Source organism: Haplochromis burtoni, unplaced genomic scaffold, assembly GCF_018398535.1.
Source record: "Haplochromis burtoni strain Fernald_Lab_line unplaced genomic scaffold, NCSU_Asbu1 Contig_420, whole genome shotgun sequence".
Classification (NCBI taxonomy): domain Eukaryota; kingdom Metazoa; phylum Chordata; class Actinopteri; order Cichliformes; family Cichlidae; genus Haplochromis; species Haplochromis burtoni.
In genome coordinates, this window is record NW_024582781.1 from 367,853 (window position 1) to 374,221 (window position 6,369).

Below are 6,369 nucleotides of genomic sequence, written 5' to 3' on the forward strand. Positions count from 1 at the left end.
CTTTTGTGTTTACAGACAGAATGACACACAAATGCTACCAAAAGTATCAGCTTGGGGAAGGTAACAAAATAAAATAAATAAACCTGCCAACAGACATGACAAAAGGAGTACAAGGAGATTCAAAGTGATGCAAAACGACCAGTAGTCAAAAAAACACACAGCACACAGTTGGAGACACAAATCACTGTGACAGACTGGCAGCTGATCAATCATTGATGTCATGGCTTCAGGTAAAACAGCAAAAATTCTCAGTTTTTCAAACTTTGCATTTTTCATGAGAAGAAAGCAGCTTTAAATTTTTTGATTTCTTTTTAGTTTAAAAAGTCCTTTGTTAATATGTCTGCATGATTTTTATATATGTATATTTTATATAATAAGATGTCTATTACAAATAAAATTTATTATTGGTTGCAACCATATATGTCCACTAAGATCAGAGAATACAGCCATGTCTGTTAACTAAATTCTTGTTGTATTTTGACCAGTACCGACCCTCTCCTGATACCGCACATTGAAATCTAATAAGCTGTTAGATTCTTAGGAACATGCAGGCACCTTTTTGGTAACTGTGTCTTTTGAAATGGCACATAGTTACCATGAGGTCAAATATGTAGCCTGAACTCATTAATTAGATGCAGACTGAACACTGTTGGCCCCTTAAAGGGAAAAGTACCAGATACATACTGTGTGTGATATATCTGATAACAGTATTGGGAATGGAAAAATGTTTGGGTTATCATGATTACAGTCCATCTAGTGGCCGTAGGAAGCAAAGCAGCTCAGACGTTACTCATTATATGTGGATGGGATAGCTAGCAATTACAGTGTTTCTGTACATGTCATACTTTCCATACATTACAAGACATTGCAATGTATCCTTATATATATTATATATATCCTTTATTAAACAGAATGAAACATAACGAAGGCTCTGCTGCAGTTATTTTAACTCTCCGCCTTTGTTCAGATTTCAAAGTACACATATACACACACACAGTTTTTTTTTCCCTCTCTGTGAAAAACCAGACCTCTCGCAGCCTTCCCCTCATGCTTCAGCGTTAGATTCTACCACCTCCCAGCCCCCACCTCCCTACAACCCTTCTGGCTGCCTCCTCCTCTTCCTCCAACTCCAAAGTCCCTCATCCTCCCTTCCCTCCCCCCGGTGGCCTGTTGCCATGGAAGCTGATTGGAAGGATCACTCTGTCTCTCCCGCACATTACCACTCTATCCTTGCCAGGAGAAAATAGGGCAATTCAGGACACAAAACCAAAAGAAATATTCGTCTGGAACAACCAGTGCAGGTCATGTATTAGTTTCTGACATAAATATATTAAAAAAATGACACCTTATTATTATTAGTTTTAACTTTCTAAAACATGCACATTAATTCATGCAAAGTGTTTGATACATATTGTAATGTGTGTGTTGCACTTTTGGTTTAAAACAAGAAACTATACAAAAAACAAGATGACTGATGTCAAACTCCCACACTTTTTAATCACGCTTTAAACTAATTATCAGAATGGCTCGTGGTGAGAGATAATCAGCTATTCGATCACATAACGCAGTGCAATTATCTTCCAACTGACAGATCATTTTATTCATTCATGTTTACGATTTTTACACACCTTCCTTAAATGCGCTCATTAAAATTCATCCATAATTATCATCCAGGTCATAATATTGTAAAGCTAATTTAAAGAATAGGTTTCTGTATGAATCCATACTGTTTCCCCTTCGACTGATGAAACAGAATCATTTTAACTCGCTCCCTGGCTGTGTGCTCAAACTCAAGGCTGAGGCTCTAGCTTTATTCCTGATATTTTTCCATTCAAAGTCTGGCATTGCTATAGCAACTATGTTTAGGGACTTGTGGGGTAGGGGTTGGGTAGTTAATCATATTTTTCAAAAGCAACTGGCATGTATTATAATGTGAATTTTCCAAAGCACTATGTAAGGTACAATATAAACTGGTTTAAAAAGGCAATGGTGTGAAATTTCTACTTACTAATTGAGTGAATTTACTCATGGGTTGAATATATCCATACTGAGAGACTGTGTAAAGGGATGTTTGCTAAACAGCTGCAATTTGCTGGATAATTGCTAACATGGTAGGCAGTCACAGTAGCACTAGTCAACAAAAAAAAAACCCTTTCAGTTTTCTCCTCTGTACTCTGCCCAGGCATTTTGTGCTTGTGCATGATTTCACCGGATAAAGTGAGAATAAACTATATAGTTAGCAGTTACAGTTAACAGGTTCACTAACAATGGAGGTTTATCTATTAGACATTTCAACTCAACAATTGTTTGTAAATCATTTGCCAACACCTAATCTATCCATCTTTCATGCACCACCCTCCGCTCACTTGTGAACAAGAAAACTGGTGGCAGCAACTCGTCCCTGACCTGAAAGAAGTACTGAGAACCATCCATCCATCCATCCATCCATCCATCCATCCATCCATCCATCCATCCATCCATCCATCCATCCATCTTCTTCCGCTTATTCGGGACCGGGTCGTGGGGGCAGCAGTGTAAGCATAGAAGCCCAGACCTCCCTCTCCCCAGCCACCTCCTCCAGCTTGTCCGAGGGAACACCAAGGTGTTCCCAGGCCAGCTGAGAGATATAATCTCTCCAGCGTGTCCTGGGTCTGCCCCGGAGCCTCCTCCCAGTGGGACATACCAGGAACACCTCACCCAAGAGGCGCCCAGGAGGCATCCTTGTCAGATGCCCAAACTGCACCAGTTAGCGGGCTCCATTAGCATCATGGAGGTGCTAACTCCTGCTACCCTACACTTGGCTGCATACTACTATCTGTAGGTCACTGCCTGATGAACCTAAAGAACCACATCATCTGTAAAAAGGGAAACTAAGGCCAACAAAGCAGAGCCATTTTCCTACACCTAGAAATTCTGTACATAAAAACTATGAAAACTATTGTTTAAAAGGCAGTGCTGGCAGACTCATACTTCAACTGGCAGTACTTACTAAGCTTTCACCGCAGTGACAGGACGGTTTGTAACAACAGGCCAGATACCTCATATTCTCAAAAATCCTCTAAAAGAAACCACAAGGAATTCAGTCAAATGCCCCCTTCAAGATCACAAATCATATGCTGGCTGGTTGGGCAAACCCCACGCACCCGCAACAGGATAAAGAACCAGTCACCTGTTCTGCCACCAGTTTGAAAACTGCATTGTTCAACTAAATTCGAGAACTTACATATGGACTCTCCTCACTAGTACCCAGGAAGATTCCTTATTAGGGCAGCTGAGGAGTGTGAGCCCTTTCAATGTGAACACACCCTATGGCCTTTCCTAAAAAGGGGAACCGCATTTACTCAAGCCTGCTAATCCAGAGTCCCCGACCCAAACCCCTATGCAGAGATGTGTCAACCAAGACAGTCCTAAAACATTTAGAGTTTTAAGGAAATCTGTGCACATCTCAGCTAACAAGGAGCTATTTTCCTTTAACAGTGACTGTATTCCAGTGATGTCCTAGTCTTTCCCCTAATTAAGAAAGTCTGCTTCTTTTACAGAAGTTGTGACAGTGAGATACTGACACACCTTCCACCGTCTGATTAATGACTCAGCTGAAGCCAGCAGTACCCATCCCCATTTTATATACAGTGGGGCAAAAAAGTATTTAGTCAGCCACCGATTGTGCAAGTTCCCCCACCTAAAATGATGACAGAGGTCAGTAATTTGCACCAGAGGTACACTTCAACTGTGAGAGACAGAATGTGAAAAAAAATCCATGAATCCACATGGTAGGATTTGTAAAGAATTTATTCGTAAATCAGGGTGGAAAATAAGTATTTGGTCAATAACAAAAATACAACTCAATACTTTGTAACATAACCTTTGTTGGCAATAACAGAGGTCAAACGTTTACTATAGGTCTTTACCAGGTTTGCACACACAGTAGCTGGTATTTTGGCCCATTCCTCCATGCAGATCTTCTCGAGAGCAGTGATGTTTTGGGGCTGTCGCCGAGCAACACGGACTTTCAACTCCCGCCACAGATTTTCTATGGGGTTGAGGTCTGGAGACTGGCTAGGCCACTCCAGGACTTTCAAATGCTTCTTACGGAGCCACTCCTTTGTTGCCCGGGCGGTGTGTTTTGGATCATTGTCATGTTGGAAGACCCAGCCTCGTTTCATCTTCAAAGTTCTCACTGATGGAAGGAGGTTTTGGCTCAAAATCTCACGATACATGGCCCCATTCATTCTGTCCTTAACACGGATCAGTCGTCCTGTCCCCTTGGCAGAAAAACAGCCCCATAGCATGATGTTTCCACCCCCATGCTTCACAGTAGGTATGGTGTTCTTGGGATGCAACTCAGTATTCTTCTTCCTCCAAACACGACGAGTTGAGTTTATACCAAAAAGTTCTACTTTGGTTTCATCTGACCACATGACATTCTCCCAATCCTCTGCTGTATCATCCATGTGCTCTCTGGCAAACTTCAGACGGGCCTGGACATGCACTGGCTTCAGCAGCGGAACACGTCTGGCACTGCGGGATTTGATTCCCTGCCGTTGTAGTGTGTTACTGATGGTGACCTTTGTTACTTTGGTCCCAGCTCTCTGCAGGTCATTCACCAGGTCCCCCCGTGTGGTTCTGGGATCTTTGCTCACCGTTCTCATGATCATTTTGACCCCACGGGATGAGATCTTGCGTGGAGCCCCAGATCGAGGGAGATCATCAGTGGTCTTGTATGTCTTCCATTTTCTGATGATTGCTCCCACAGTTGATTTTTTCACACCAAGCTGCTTGCCTATTGTAGATTCACTCTTCCCAGTCTGGTGCAGGTCTACAATACTTTTCCTGGTGTCCTTCGAAAGCTCTTTGGTCTTGGCCATGGCGGAGTTTGGAGTCTGACTGTTTGAGGCTGTGGACAGGTGTCTTTTATACAGATGATGAGTTCAAACAGGTGCCATTCATACAGGTAACGAGTGGGGGACAGAAAAGCTTCTTACAGAAGACGTTACAGGTCTGTGAGAGCCAGAGATTTTCCTTGTTTGAGGTGACCAAATACTTATTTTCCACCCTAATTTACGAATAAATTCTTTACAAATCCTACCATGTGATTCATGGATTTTTTTTCACATTCTGTCTCTCACAGTTGAAGTGTACCTCTGGTGCAAATTACTGACCTCTGTCATCATTTTAAGTGGGGGAACTTGCACAATCGGTGGCTGACTAAATACTTTTTTGCCCCACTGTAGTTTGAGCAGAGCACTGCTTTCCCCCTCTGATTCACCTGACAAGTTGCCAAAATTGCTCTGAGGCCCAAAGTCTGTAATTATAATGTAAGAAGGGGAGGTTATGATACTCCAATACAGCCCACACCTCTGGTAATCAGTTGTGTTCCCTTTCCCCTAAAATACCCTAAAGATACCTGCATGTAAATTACATAAAGTAGAAAGTAGAATTTTGTGCCTCCTTTTTGAAAAAAGGGTACAGTATCAAATACAGTATAATATGTTTCTACGTTCCTCTAAAACTAGCTATTGTCAGTTTTTTGTAGTACCTACTAGTACTTAATTAATAAAAATTACAACCTAAATTTTAGAACAACAGCATGACTCCAAGATTCCTCACAGTCTTACTGGAAGCCAAGGAAATGCTATCCAGTGTATCCTATTAGACACCCTTTTGTTGAAAGATTTTTTGAGTATGATAGTCTTTGTTTTATCTAAATTTAGAAGCAGCAAATTAGAGGTCATCCAAGCCTTAACATGTTTAAGACACTTCTGTAGTTTAACCACTTGGTCTGTGGCATCTGGCTTCATAAATAGATAAAGCTGTGTATCTTCTGCAAATGCTACGGCTTCTAATAATACTGAATAATGTAAATAGAACTGGTCTTAGCACAGAACCCTGTGGAACGCCATAATTAGCCTTAGTGTGTGACTAAGACTCCCCACTTACATGTGCAAACTGGATATTTATATGATTCAAACCACTGCAGTACAATGACTTTGAGAGATACACTGAGGTCTAACAGAACAAGAACAGACATCAGTCCACTGTTGTCCATAAGATTATCCCTAACCTTTATGAGTGTGTTCTCTGTACACTGTTGTTCCAATGCTCACGATACTTTTAGCATGGTAAAAATGTTATTTCCATCAACAATTTAGTTTGTTAGTGACAGAAAGATACATTATATGCTATATATATTACCATGTCAACTAAAATGACATTATTTTAAAAGTCAAAGTCTCATTGGTGTTCTTGCACCCTACATGAGTAGTTTTGTGTCCTGCCCTCACATACGCTGTCACTTGGTGTTCGCTCGCTCTGTGGTAGAGTATCACTTCCTGTTCCTGCTCAAACACAGTGGTGTTTCTGAGTAGCTTA